The sequence below is a fragment of the Colobus angolensis genome, unplaced genomic scaffold, assembly GCF_000951035.1.
Source record: "Colobus angolensis palliatus isolate OR3802 unplaced genomic scaffold, Cang.pa_1.0 Scaffold388, whole genome shotgun sequence".
Lineage (NCBI taxonomy): Eukaryota > Metazoa > Chordata > Mammalia > Primates > Cercopithecidae > Colobus > Colobus angolensis.
The window spans coordinates 112,814-128,246 of NW_012117243.1; positions in this window are offsets into that span (position 1 = coordinate 112,814).

Here is a 15,433-nt window from a genome sequence, read left to right on the forward strand (position 1 = left end):
ATTTGCCTTTCTGTGCCTGGATTATTTCGTTTAGCATAATGTCCTCCAGGTTCATCCATGTTGTTGCAAATGGCAGGATTTCCTTCTTTTTAGAGCTGAATAGTAGTATATATATAATATATAATATATATAATTTATTATATATGCCACATTTTCTTTATTCATTCATCATGCATGGGCACATAGATTGGTACCATTTCCTGCCGATCGTGATTTACATTGCAATGAACATACGAGTGCCAATATTTCTTTGACATACTGATTTCATTTCCTTTGCATATATACCCAGCAGTGGGATTCCTGAATCCTATGGTAGTTCTATTTTTATTTTTTTAAGGATTTTTCTTTTAGAGACAAGATTTGGCTATGTTGTCCAGGCTGGTCTTGAACTTCCTAGGCTCAAGTGATCCTGCCACCTCAGCCTCCTAAGCAGCTGAGACTACAGGCACACAGTACCACGTGTTATTTTAAAAATTTTAAGGAAACTTTACACTGTTTTCCTTAGTGGTTGTACTGTTAGCTCTTTTCAAATATTATTTTCCTATCTGAATATGAATGTCCCATAAGACTTTCAAATTTTCCATAGGCCTATCATCTTATAAAATGACTACCGCTATCAAAAAGGGAGGAAGAGAAATAAACTAGTCACTTATAAGAGTAAAGCAAAATAAACTAGGAAGAGAAAAGGGAATGCTCGTCACTGGGGAGGATGAGTCATCACGGAATAGCTATGGGCATTACAGAACTCCCTAGGCCTGCCTGATAGAACCCTGAGCCACTCGCCAGCCCCCAAGTCCTGATCCTGGCATGAGGATTCCTGCTACAGGAACTATCCCAACTCCTCAAGGAGCACATTCAGAGAATGGCTATTTGCTGGGCCCCCTTCTTCTGTCATTACTTGCTGGCTCATGAGAGCTGAGCTGTCCTGTCAATACGCACAAGCTTCCTTCACACACATGAAAAACTCCAATGGAAGCTCCTCCTCTATGGCATGAACCAGATTCCTTCTATTTATAAGCAGCAGCCCAACAGGCAGGCTTCGTTCTGTAACTTGCAGTTCTCAGCAAGCTGCACCAGAACAGAGATGTGTTCATACTTTCCAGTCACCCAGATTGCCACTTCAAAAAGAGAGTGATAGACAAATACGCTGCAACCCGTTTATAACATTTTCCCATGTTTAACTTCCAAATTGGAGAGTCTTAAGCACAGTTGCCAAAAGCAATTTTTTTTTGAAATGCAATCCTTTTTTTTTTCTTGGTCTCTTAGTAAATGGTAACTGAATTTTTCCCCCTACTGTTTCTTTTCAGAGGCCAAGAGTTTTTCACTCTCGGTCTGCAATACCCTGCCTGGGCTATCACCCAAATGGCTTTCACACTTAAAGTGAGAAAGAATTAAGTGCTTCTGCAATTGAAAAATGGTTCTGTCTGCCTTGGAGCCACAAAGCTCTCTTTACTGAACTATTGCTTTTAAGATTCCAAAGCTAAGTGTACCAATGAGCCTACGATGGTGCCAAGAAAGAAACTAGAGAATGAAGAAAATCCCGTCAGTTCTCTGTCTGGAGCACATCTGGGTGTATTCACCTAGTTTTCTCTCCCAGATGTTTTGGACGAGGGAATTTCACAGCTATTCTCTGGTTTTCACACAGTAAGCCTAGTACAACCTCAAAGGTTGTTGTCTTGATGTAATTTCCACACAATACCAGTCTAAATTGGTTGTAGACTACATTTTCAAATTCAGTTAGTTAGAAGGAGACTTTTCACCTATGCTTCTAGTACAATACAATATTGAACTTACTCGAATGGCAGGAAAAAGCAAGTACGCTATCTCCATTGATGATTATCCTCTTCAGAGGACTAAACAAATCTCTTTACATCTCAAAAGTATATATTATCCTGTAATCTGTGTATGTCTTTTACAAAGCAGGCTTGCCAAGGGGAAGATATATTTGAATCAATTTGCCTTAAACACCTTTAAGCATTTCACTAACATTTACTTGTTGTTACGCCCCTAAACAGAATGGCAATCTTCCACCTTCTAGCTAGCATTTAAGGCCAGCCTTAGCTTTGTGAATGGTGGCCTAGCAAATCCTCTGGGAGTCTGCCAATTTGTAAGAAGCTCTGTACTACAATGCTTATTATCACGTTTTCTTTTCTAAAATGGACTGTAGATGTTCAAGTCATCGTTTCCTTTAAGTGTTTTCTCTTACCGAACTTCGAAGCAAGGCTAACAGTGTTTTACAAAAGCAATTTAAAAAATTCGACAGGGATCAGCAAGGACACTAAAAACCAGTAAAAAGTAGAGAGATCTATATTTGAAAGAGAGAAAGGGACAGCCCTGAAAATCATAGAGCAGTCAGTTTAGTTTTCATACTTGGAAAATACTAGAACAAATCATCAAAAAATCAATTTGCAAACACCCATAAGATCACAGAATACTAAGTAATAATCAACATTGCTTTGTGAAGAACAGTCTTGTCAGAACCATCTAATTTCCTTCTAAAACAGAGTGACAAGTCTAGTAGATCAGAGGGATTAAATAGATGTAACAGAGCTTGAATTTTACAAAGCTCTTGATTCTCTCTTCCATGATATGCTCATCAACAGATGACTTCAGACCAGAAGAAATTTGCTGAAAAGGTTTACTAAAAAGCAGAGCTCTCAGTGTTTCAGCATTAAATTGGCAGGTGGGGATTTGGATAGGAGGATATTTGGTGTGATACTACTTGGCACAGGAATGAATGGCTCCTAGACACTTTAACATGCCCATCCTCCCCAAATATAGTCCTAGCACATGCTATGTCCTCAGTCAACACTCGTTCAATGAAAGAATGATTGATCAGACAGCAGCTGCTTGCTGAACCATCATGACTCTAAAATGAATGGATAGGCAGGTGCGGTGGCTCACGCCTGTAATCCCAGCACTTTGGGAGGCCAAGGCAGGTGGATCACCCAAGGTCAGGAGTTTGAGACCAGCCTGGCCAACATAGTGAAATCCCATCTCTACTAAAAATACAAAAATTAGCCAGGCATGGTGGCGGATGCCCATAATTCCAGCTACTCAGGAGGCTGAGGTAGGAGAATCACTTGAACCCAGGAGGTGGAGGTGGCAATGAGCCAAGACTGCACCACTGCACTCCAGTCTGGGCAACAGAGGGAGACTCTGTCTCCAAATAAAATAAAATAAAATAAAATGGATGGATAGATCAGCATTTTGTGGAGGTGTATTTGTCCTTCCTCTATGAAGAGCCAGCTCACTATGGTCACTGGAGACTCTATTGGGTAAGGAATTTACATTGTTTGGGACAGGTTTTACAAATATGCAGAAATAATGAGGTGAAGTTTATATTGGAGAAAATCAAATGACATAAACTCAAGCATTATAAAATGCAAAATGTATGGTATATGAAATGCTGGTTAAGTGAAAGGTATGCCACATCTTTAAGACATCTTGGAGTGAAAATTTTGAGAAAGGTCAGGAGATACAAGGAACCAGCACATCAAAGTCAGAACCTCAAAGGCTTGGCCACTTACCAGTTGTGTGACTTTGGAAAAGTTATTTAACTTTTGGGTCCTTGTATGTATAGGGGGCTTCCAAAGTCTCATAGAGTTGAAGTCTGAAATACATGAAATATCTATATTTAGGTAACTAGTTAGATAGATAACTCCCCCAGAGTCAGACATACTGTAAGCATGTAATAAATATCAGATTCTTCACGTCCATTCACACCGACATGTGAATTAGGTGACATTAATTACATGCCTCCAGTATGCCAACTGAATTTGGCTAAATCTTCCTCAAGAAAGTGACCTATCAGTAGATTCAGCCACACAGCTACCAAGTTCTTATCTTCTGCCATCATTCTGAAGTCACAGATGGCTCTCTGCTGTTCACCATGTTTCTCACCCCCCATCCCAGTTGTCATAATTTAAACACCATACTGCATCTAGCGTATGGCTTATCATGGGGAAAAGTAAACTTTTCCTGTGGGTATCTAGGGGATGCCTGCCCAGTTGCTAGACCCTTCTCCTCCTCCCAGATGCATGGCTATGCATTTTCTGGTATCTTCGACATCAGGGCCACAAGTCAAGTCATCTGAAGAGGGCACCTGAGACAATTTAGGCCAATCATCAGCATCACAATCGACTGTTCCATGGGTGGTCATCTGATCCTCCAGACTCGGCCTTCAGCGTCTCTTCATAGAATTGTTTTTGAACTAGAACTCAGAGAATTTAAGAGGTGTCAGCCTTTCCTTTGTTGATACAGTCCGTTGGACCAATGGTGATGTTTCCCACCATGAGAAAAAGGCAGTCTGTAGTAAACATAAGAGACTGCTCAGAGAGCAGCAGATGAGCGTGAGGGTATGGCCTGGAAACCTTGGAATCCTTGGGCCTTGTTCCCGAGGCCCAGCTGCATTCCTGCTCTTCTGTAGCTCAGTTCTTCAAACCTTTCAATTCCCCTAGCCAATCAACTCTTTGTTTTTGTTTAAGCCTTTTCACATTGGGTTTCTGTTATTTGTAGATTTCCAAAAAAAAAAAAAGAATTCAATTAAGATCCCTTTTTTTAAAAAAAGTCTTTGAACATACCCTGAAATATTTAGAGTAAAATGATAGACACTGAATTGAGTCAAAGCTTATGTGCATTAAGATGATTGAAATACATTTCCAAAAAGTCTTTCCGGCCAGGCACAGTGGCTCATGTCTGTAATCCCAGCACTTTGGGAGGCTGAGGTGGGTAGATCACTTGAAGCCGGAAGTTAGAGACCAACCTGGCCAACATGGCGAAAGCCCATCTCCACTGGAAAAAAAAATACAAAAATTAGTCAGGTGTGGTTGTGCACACCCGCAACCCCACCTACTGAGGAGGCTTAGGCACACACAAGAATCGCTTGAACCCAGGAGGCAGAGGTTGCAGATTACACCACTGCACTCCAGCCTTGGCAATAAAGTGCGACTCTGTTTCAGAAACAAAAATCCTTTCATGGAAATTTTATCAATTTCAATTTTCATTTACAATATATGAGAATTGAGAATGTCTGTTATCCATTCTTCCCTAACACTGGATTAAAAATAATTGTTGTGGCTACTTTGATAGGTGAAAAATGCTATCTTGAATTTGTACTCATTCAGTTATAAATTCTAACAACAATTTTCATCTTTGCCGAATAGTCCAGTTGTGTCATTTGGTACATTTTACTATTAGTTTGTAAAAGTCACTTATACATAAAAATATTAAAACTTTGCTTGTCATATATGCTGCAAATATTTCATGCAGTTTTGTTATCTGCATGGTTGCTGAGCTCTTCTACATAACAGTCCGTTGAAGGTCAAATAAAGAACTATAATTCCCATACCTTTTTCCAGAAATATTACTACAGTTGCTTTCTTAGTGAATTCTCCAGACCAATAATACCCAGTGATTCTTAAGTATCATTGAATCATCTGAATATAATCAGAACATAATCAACATTTTCAAGTTTTCTCAACTATTCAAAATCTTAGATTTTATTTAACTTTCCACCCTGCCAGGGAAAAATGTTGCAGCTGTCCTTAAAGAGCTGACCATTTTTGCTTGGAGGAAAGCTCAAGTACTATTAGCAGCTCTGCTCAATCTTGACATCTTGGTATCTCTCCATCTTGTCAACTTTTCTTCCTTCTTTCTCACAGGTCAATTTTCCTGGTCCTTTCTTTTCTCCACTATAACTTAAGAAAGTCTTCTTCGTATAGTTTACTCCTTAGATGTTAAAAAATCTGGCCGGGCACAGTGGCTGACGTCTACCCTCCCAGCACATTGGGAGGCCAAAGCAGGCAGATCAGTTGAGCCCAAGAGTTCAAGACCAGCCTGGGGAACATGGCAAAATCCTGTCTCTACAAAAAATACAAAAATTAGCCCGGTGTAGTGGTGCACACCTATAGTCCTAACTGCTTGGGAGGCTGAGGTGAGAGGCTTGATTGAGCCCAGGAGGTCAAGGCTGCAGTGAGCTGAGATTGCACCATTGCATTCCAGCATGGGTGACAGAGCGAGACCTTGTCTCAAAAAAACACAAAAAACAAAAAACGATGTAATCAGCCCCAAGAAGTTACAGTTACAAGACTACTAAAGTAACAGAAAAAAAAAAATCTAAAATTTCTGCGTATGGCTAGAAATGATTTTAAGTGACCTTGAAAGTCATTGTCTGTTTAGTAACAACTTAGAGGGAGATCAGAACCAAACCTTGATGAAAAGAGCCCTAGATGATGGATTTCTCTTTCAGTGTCGGGGAAAACATGTCAACTAGACCTGAATTACAGGTGACCTGTGTATTAGTTATCTATTGCTGTAAAACAAATTACCTCAACACTTAGTGACTTAAAACAGCAAAAATTATCTCACAGTTACTGTGAGGCAGAAATCCAGGAACAGTTTAGCCAGGTGGTTGTGGCTCAGGGTTTCCAATGAACATGCAGTGTGTGAGCTGGGGCTGGAGGCTCCACTTCCAAGCTCACCCACAGGGCAGATGGCCAAGCCCAGGCTCCTCATCACAGGAGACTGTCCCCAGGATGCTCACAACATGGCAGGTGGCTTCCCCAGAGTGAGTGACAGGAGGGGTAAGAAAGAGACAGCAAGGCCAAAACTGCAGTGTCTTTTATAATCTGATATAACCTAATACGCCATAACTTTTGCCACATCCCACTGGTGATACAGCTCAATCCTGGTACAACGGAGGAGGGCTGCACACAGAGGTAAGTCCTGAGGCAGAGTCTGTAGCAGCCATCTTTTTCTATTTTTTCTTTTGAGACTGAGTTTTGCTCTTGTTGCCCATGCTAGAGTGCAGTAGCCTGACCGCAGCTCACTGCAATCTCCGCCTCCTGGGTTCAAGTGATTCTGCTGCCTCAGCCTCCCAAGTAGCTGGGATTACAGATGCTCACCACCACGCCCAGCTAATTTTTGTATTTTTAGTAGAGATGGGGTTTCGCCATGTTGGCCAGGCTGGTCTCAAACTCCTGACCTCGGGTTATTCAGCTGCCTTGGCCTCCCAAAATGCTAGGATTATAGGCATGAGCCACCGCACCCGGACTAGCAGCCATCTTATAGGCTGGCGACTACAGCCAGTGGACCACTTATTTTCGCTCTGTTTTCTCTTCTCTTAGATCTGCCTATCTTAATTCTCAGGATTCTGTCCAGGCCTTTCCTCCCCTCACTACATACTGTGAGGCCATCTCCTTCATCCTCACAGCAGTATTTCTGTGGAGATACTGACAATTATCACCTCTGCCTAGACGTTCTTCTCATGGCTCTGGACTTACACTTTCACTTTCCTCCGATGCCGTTCATGTATATGTCTCATGGTAAATGCCATTCCCCACCCCTCACTTATCTCAGAGGATGACACTGCCAGCCACTCAACTGCCCAAGCCAGACACCTGGACCTAATGCTTGACTTTAACACGGGTGGTCATACACATCTGATGGTTTGTGTATTTACTTAGACATTAAAATATGGTCTTTCTTAGAAAGCATTACAGTAAAAACAGAATTTGCCTTTTAAAAAAGTTTATCTGCCCACAATCTGCATTGTAAAAAGTTGTGCAACTTTTCTAACCAATCTGCTTGATCATTATCACATTTTATATGACAACTTTTGTACATATTAGTCAAGTAACAGTTCCAAGAACAAATATTCACTAAGAATTCAGTCTTAGCTTGAGAGGAATGAATTGAGGGAAGACCTCACGTTTATTACTGCCTCTGTGCCCGCCACTGGCATCGCATGCGATTGTTATGTCCAAAGCAAGGATGGAGGGAGCAAGGGGTCAACTTTCCATTCTGACATCAGTCATACCTCCCTGGACAGTGGAGGTTTCAGGAAAGATTTTTCAGGAACTACAGATGAATAGGATTATAGTTTTGCAATGTCCCGAAAAGATGATCTCACTTAAAACACTCATAGCTGCCCAATGCTCCTCTAGGGAGCCAATTATGCACTCATCTAAATAGCTATGAATCCTGCAGTGGCTCTGGCAGCCCTTGTTTTTCACAGGAAAGCAATTCAGACAGTAACTTAACTGGTCCAAGTTCTGTGATGAGATCTTAATTAAAACTCTACAGTCATCTCTCCGAATTCCCTAAGTTCTTGGCAATGGGGAGACAGTCAGCCTTCTTTAATACAGGTATGTGACACTGAGCCCTCAGGCCACATAATCAGACGGCCCTCAGACTTGAGCAACAGTTTAAAATGCCTTTGTGCACCCAGAATTGTGGCAGTCAAGATTTCAAGCAATCTGTGTCCTTTGCCTTGAAGCCCATCAATCTAGCCTGTGAACAGGGCCTCCTGTTATCTTATTGTGATTTTAACATGACTGTAAACAATTGTTTAACCACCATGGTTGGGCCTTTATGAGCTCATGAATCAAAACACACAAAAGTAATCAAGGAAAAGCTTCCCTTATGACCCATCTATCATACAAGAATGTTGTACATACTACAAAATACTTGTTTTTAAGGAAAAAAACAAAAAAAAAAAAACAAAAAAGGAAAGAAACTAGGCCAGAACCAAATGCACTATTTTCTAAAAAGAAAAAAAATTAACACAAAGTTGTGCACATTTTAAAAAGCTAACTACATTTCATTGAGGATTTTCACATCGATGTTCATCAGGGATATTGGCCTCAAATTTTCTTTTTTTGTTATGTCTCTGCCAAGCTTTGGTATCAGGATGATGCTAGCCTCGTAAAATGAGTAAGGGAGGATTTCCTCTTTTTCTATCGTTTGGAATAGTTTCAGAAGGAATGGTACCAGCTCCTCTTTGTACCTCTGGTAGAATTCAGCTGTGAATCCATCTGGTCCTGGCTTTTTTTTGTTTGTTTGGTAGGCTATTTATTACTGCCTCAATTCCAGAACTTGTTATTGGTCTATTCAGGGATTTGACTTCTTCCTGGTTTGTCTTGGGAGGATGTACGTTTCCAGGAGTTTATCCATTTCTTCTGGATTTTCTAGTTTTTTTGTGTAGAAGTGTTTATAGTATTCTCTGATGGTAGTTTGTATTTCTGTGGGATCAGTGATGATATCCCCTTTATCATTTTTTATTGTGTCTGTTTGATTCTTCTGTCTTTTCTTCTTTATTAGTCTGGCTAGCAGTCTATTTTTTTGATCTTTTGAAAAGAACCAGCTCCTGGATTCATTGATTTTTTGAAGGGTTTTTTTTTTTTTGCGTTTCTATCTCCTTCAGTTCTGCTCTGATCTTAGTTATTTCTTGTCTTCTGCTAGCTTTTGAATTTGTTTGCGCTTGCTGCTCTAGTTCTTTTAAGTATGATGTTACGGTGTCGATTTTAGATCTTTGCTGCTTTCTCCTGTGGGCATTTAGTGCTATACATTTCCCTTCAAACACTGCTTTAGCTGTGTCCCCAAGATTCTGGTATGTTGTTTGTACCAGACCAATACGTTGTATTGGTTTTGAAGAACTTATTTATTTTTGCCTTAATTTTGTTATGTACCCAGTAGTCATTCAGGAGCAGGTTGTTCAGTTTCCATGTAGTTGTGCACTTTTGAGTGAGTTTCTTAATCCTGAGTTCTAATTTGATTGCACTGTGGTCTGAGAGACTGTTTATGATTGCCATTCTTTTGCACTTGCCGAGGAGTGTTACTTCCAATTATAAGGTCAGTTTTGGAATAAGTGTGATGGGGTGGAGAGTTCTATAGATGTCTATTAGGTCTGCTTGGTCCAGAGCTGAGTTCAAGTCCTGAATATCCTTGTTAATTTTCTGTCTCATTGATCTAAGTTGGGAGGAGAAAAAAAATAAAACATGGATTGAGACGTCTCCAATCAGAAAATTTTAAAGACATTTTTGATGCTGCATTTTTTTTGATCTTTTCATTACCATTAAAATATACAGCGGCTGGGTACAGTGGCTCATGCCTGTAATCTCAACGCTTTGGGAGGCCAAGTCAGGGAGATCACTTGAGGTCAGGAGCTCGAGACCAGTCTGGCCAATGTGGCAAAACCCCGTCTCTACTAAAAATACAAAAATTAGCTGAACATGATAGTGCCTGTCTGTAGTCCCAGCTACTTGGGAGGCTGAGGCTGAAGAATAGCTTGAATCCAGAAGTTGGAGGTTGCAGTGAGCCGAGATGGCGCTACTGTACTCCAGCATGGGCAACAGAGAGAGACTCCATCTCAAAAAGCAAATAATAAAATAAAATAAAATAAACATATATATACACACACACATTTTTTTTTTGAGACAGAGTCTCACTCTTGTTGCTCAGGCTGGAGTGCAATAGCGCAATCTTGGCTCACTGCAACCTCCATCTCCTGGATTCAACTGAGTCTCCTGCCTTAGCATCCCAAGTAGCTGGGATTACAGATGCCTGCCACCATGCCTGGCTAATTTTTTGTATTTTTAGTAGAGACCGGGTTTCACCATGTTGACCAGGCTGGTTTAGAACTCTTGACCGCAGGTGATCCACCCGCCTCAGCCTCCCAAAGTACTGGGATTACAGGCGTGAGCCATCGTGCCCAGCCAGCTTTTAACAATGCCTCTCATCTAAAGATTAGATGAGTCACATGTAGCATCACATTAAAAACCAACTTTTGCAGGGCCAAGGACACACTGTCTGTAACAAAGCCCATGCCTTACTTTATTATTATTATTTTTTAAAGAAGTATGGATTTTTTCTTGGGCATAGTGAAAAAGTAATTTTCAGTGACTGATTAGAAGAGATGCAGAGGGCCAGGCGCGGTGGCTCACGCCTGTAATCCCAGCACTTTGGGAGGCCAAGGTGGGTGGATCACGAGGTCAGGAGATCCAGACCCTCTTGGCTAACACAGTGAAACCCCATCTCTACTAAAAATACAAAAAATTAGCCGGGCGTGGTGGCCGGTGCCTGTAGTCCCAGCTACTCGGGAGGCTGAGGTAGGAGAATGGCGTGAACCCGGGAAACGGAGCTTTCAGTGAGCGGAGATCGCGCCGCTGCACTCCAGCCTGGGCGACAGAGCAAGACTCCGTCTCAAAAAAAAAAAAAAACAAAAAACAAAAAAAAGAAGAGATGCAGAGAACATATGTAAGTAGTATGTGGGAGACAATACAAAACAGGAAACCGAAAGAACATTCTAGATAGGGTCGTCCCATCCCTGAGAATGAGAGCACACACTGACAGTGGGCAGATGCTGAGACATCAGCTCTGGCAGTACAGCAAGCTTCTGTCATTGTCCCTTGATGAAGTCACTTAACCTCTGTGAATCTGATTCCTCATCTTCAAAATGAGATCAAAAACACAGATCCACAAACTCCTTCTTTTCAATTCCAAAATAAAAAATTCAGAGAAAGCCAGAAGTGTTTTCATGATGCATTTGGGGACAAAACCAACCTAAACGGAGCTGTATATGTTTGTAGTCATTACCCACTCCACTGAACATGAACATTCAGACGCTTTGCCCAGAAAGATGAATGTGCTTCATTATGGGGTGCTAGTAAATGGGACATAATGTTTGGTGCACACACAATCTGCATTCCTCGGCTGGGTGTGCAGTGTCTCAGGCCTGTAATCCCAGTACTTTGGGAGGCCAAGCTGGGTGGATCACTTGAGGCCAGGAGTTCGAGGCCAGTCTAGCCAACAGTGAAACCTCGTCTCTACTAAAAATAGAAAAAATTAGCTGGGTGTGGTGGCAGGCGCCTGTAATCCCAGCTACTTGGGAGGCTGAGGCGGGAGAATCGCTTGAGTCTGGGAGGTGGAGGTTGCAGTGAGCCTAAATCTGCCACCGCACTCCAGCCTGAGCGAGAGTGAGACTCTGTCTCAAAAAATAAAAACAAGAAAAACAATTTGCTTTCCTAAATACATATGGGCTCAAATATTTCAAGTGAGTTTTGAGAACCCGCACCTTTATTTTACAGGGTAGTTGTGAGGGCAAAAATGAGATTATGTGAATCAAACATTTGGCATTGCAGCTGGCATGTGGAAAGTGATGCATCCATTCGTTTTGATCATTAGTAATGAAAACACTAAGGAAAGTATAGCTGCTACAGAGCACAACCGAAACATTGTTTCCTTGACTTTCTACCATCAGGAACCTTTATAGCACCTTTTGAAGGGGAGTAAAGGTAGAAGAGAGTTCAATACATCTGAACATTTTTCAATCAAAAAGTTTGTTTCGGTTTTTCAAGGAGTAAATGTCAGTTATCTAAAAAAGTAAGTAACATGGAATTTTTCACTTCCTGAAAATGTCAGATGACAGAGGTAAATTATGATGTGACAATTGTCACCACAAAAATAAGAAAAATTTTTAACAATTTAAATAGATGAAACTTTGTAAGCTTGGACACCACCAAATTGCCTTATCTTATTCTCTCCTGCAGGTCTGCGGTCAGATTATAAATTCAATGAGTTTTAAAAACCTAGTGGTATGAAATATGAAAAAGACACCATAATGCTGTGCTCTGTAATTTGTGCACAAGCAAATCTTTGGCAAGAAAAGTGCACAAACACACACACACACATACACTGCAAATGCCGCGTGCTGAAGTTGGAAGAGCTGAGTTGGAAGTCTGGTTGCTAAGTTTCCTGCTCAAAGTCTATGCTGCATACAAAGCAGGATGTCTGCAAAGCACAAGCCAACCACCTCACGCAGAGGCTCTCAAGGTAAATGCAAAGGTGACTCAAAAATGTGTCTACCCCTCAGAGATTGCAGTTAAATCCTTTCACTTTTAGTCAGCTTGAGTCACTGCTAACCTTCTTGTTAGGGGCACTTTATGCTTTGTTTTTAAGACCATCACTCAGGAACACATGTCTGCAAATCAAGGCCTTTGTTCTCAAAGTAACCTTTACAACCTTCTTATGCCCAGGAGGCTGTTCTTGCCCATACTAAAACCTGGATGCCTACGGCTGCACTGGTAGTGGTGGGATAACCATCAGCATGGAAACCATAACTTTGAATTTCCTGACTCAGCCGTAAAACCTGAAATCACATTTCATTAACACTGATTGCCTACTCAGAGGAAACACAAAAGGGGCTATGAATCTCTGACAGAGATTTAAGAACAAGGTTTAACAGTTGATTTCTTCAATTACTCCAGAAACAAAGTCTTGTTTTCACGTATCTGGGAAGGACTAGCTGACTTCTGAGAGGGATGCTTTATTCTCGGCACTAACAGACTTCTCTGCATTTGGTACATTACCCAAAGTTGATGCCAACAGGAGTTTAAGTGAACAGGTATTTGTTTAAACTCAACTCTTCTAGGGCAAAGAGGCATCCAACTGAAGTTCTTCAAGTAATGGGAAGTTATCTTAAGGAACACTGCTTGCAGCACAGTGGTCCTGGAGGCTCACTCCTGCCCTTGTGGTACATCCTGCTAGTATCTCTCCCAGTCCCTGTGCTGCTGGGACGAGGAGGAAGGCACAAGCTTGGTCTGACAGTCTTCCTGCCTGGAGCCCTCATGGTCACAATGCCTGCATTTCACCCTTGACTCAGTTCCCACCAGTCACTCATTCTCCTGCAACTTCCCAGCCTCCTGAGAACAAAAAATTCCCTAGCTCAACTCATACTTTCTGCTACATAAGATACAGCCAGGGTACCAAGTATGGTAGCTCCTCTTGGAAGAGGCAGTGGGGGTGTCCAGTGAAGACTGGGTAATGGCCAACTGCTCCATAAGTCTAGGGAGACATGCAGGGCCATCCAGAAACACTAGGGCATGAGTTTCGTTAGATCCTACCTAAACGGAGTCCCAAAATTTTGCTGTCTAAATTCTCAAAACTCAACTACTTCACAAGTACCTTTGTGTATTTTACTAAACCCAAGTCAAATAAAATACGACATTTATGTGAGTTTAAATCTTCTTCCAAAATAACCTTCCCAATGTTCTCATCACCCCACAGGGTGAAGTTAATGGGCTCCCTGCGACAGTCAGATGCCAAGGGTGGCACATACAAGAGACATCTACTCACACACGAGTGGGTATCTGCATTGTACGTACCACATTCAGTCCACAGTGGAAACACACAGCACATGACAAAAGAAGACCATTTGTGATTGATTTCAGGAGTTGTCAAAAGGTTCTGTGATGCTGAAACCAGAAGCCAGTTAATTTGTGTGAAACTGAGGGACAAAGAGCAATGAAGTGTCTTGAACCCTTCATTTCCATCTGTGTTCCAACCTCCATGCTGGACAGACAGTACAGAATTCTGGACCGCCAAGTCAGGACCCTTGGGCTTGTATCCCCGGAAGATACGGATTTGGGTAAACACCTTTCTCCTCCGATCCTTGGTGCTCTTGTGTGTAAATTCAGGATTCTAGTGTCCACCCTGGCTAGGCCTGCATTGAGATCAAATGTCGGGACAACTTTCATGAAAACACTTGTGCTCATCATTTGCCTTTGGACTAAAAACAACCCTGTGGGAACTCCCTGCAGGCCAAATATATGAAGTCTTAGCTGAGAATTTTATTTCCCTGAGGACAGGTAAACTAGAGTCTTCCCGTGAATTCCTTTCTGGGATCCACAAGATTCTATCACAGGCTGCCAAAAATGCAAACTAAACTGCTTGTAAGGTAAGAGTTCTATCTTGATTGCATTACTCTTAAAATGCTCTCATACATGAGAGGTATTCTAATGTGCTCAGGTCATCATAAATAAGCCATTTTCATTGTTAGTTCTGAATGTAAGTTTGAACCTAAAGGCAGATAAACGCAATTAGCTCCAAAGAACGGGGGTGGTTATGAGCTGCTGCCCCAGTGAGAAACTGTTGGATGCAGGACCTTAGAGATTGTTGAATGCCTCTTTGCAAGTTGCAGCAGCTAGGTAGTTTTGGATAGGGGCATCCAAGAATATCAAACAAATAATTTTTTCGGCCCTGACATCTTCGTAATTTTGTAATTGCTTACTCAATGCTGGACACGGAATCTCAGAACAAATTTCCATAAAACTGTCAAAAACATCAATCGACAAATACCTTAAGTTGGACATTTTGCTTCCAGGACAGCACAACTGCAGAACTGTCCAGATTGAGGCATGTCTGGAAGTAGATGAGGTGACAGTTGAGGATATGTTCACAAGGCTAGCATGCGCACAGCACCTCTAACCAGACTACCACCTCTGGCTGAAGAACATCCATTTCCCCTGCTTTTGGCTGCAGGAACCCAGAATTTCATGGCTGTGTGTGATGGTTTGAAACCAAGTTTTTGGATATCCCAAGGCTGTGTAATTTTCAACCACTTGCAGGTATTCTGAGGCTGCAGCTAAGGTTCCAACATACACTGTTTTAGGACAAGGCTGGATCTCTTGCAGTTGAGACTATGAAGCCATATTGCTAAAGAGTGGCCCAAAGCGAGGTGTGTATCCATAAACTCTAAGGACTTAGGGTCTGTCACTCTCATTTGACCTGCCAATCTTAGGAAGGTCACGATGCCTTCTTCACTCTGGTTTTCCTTGTAGTGTCTTGAGAGTTCTGCTCTCCTCTCATTGAAGCT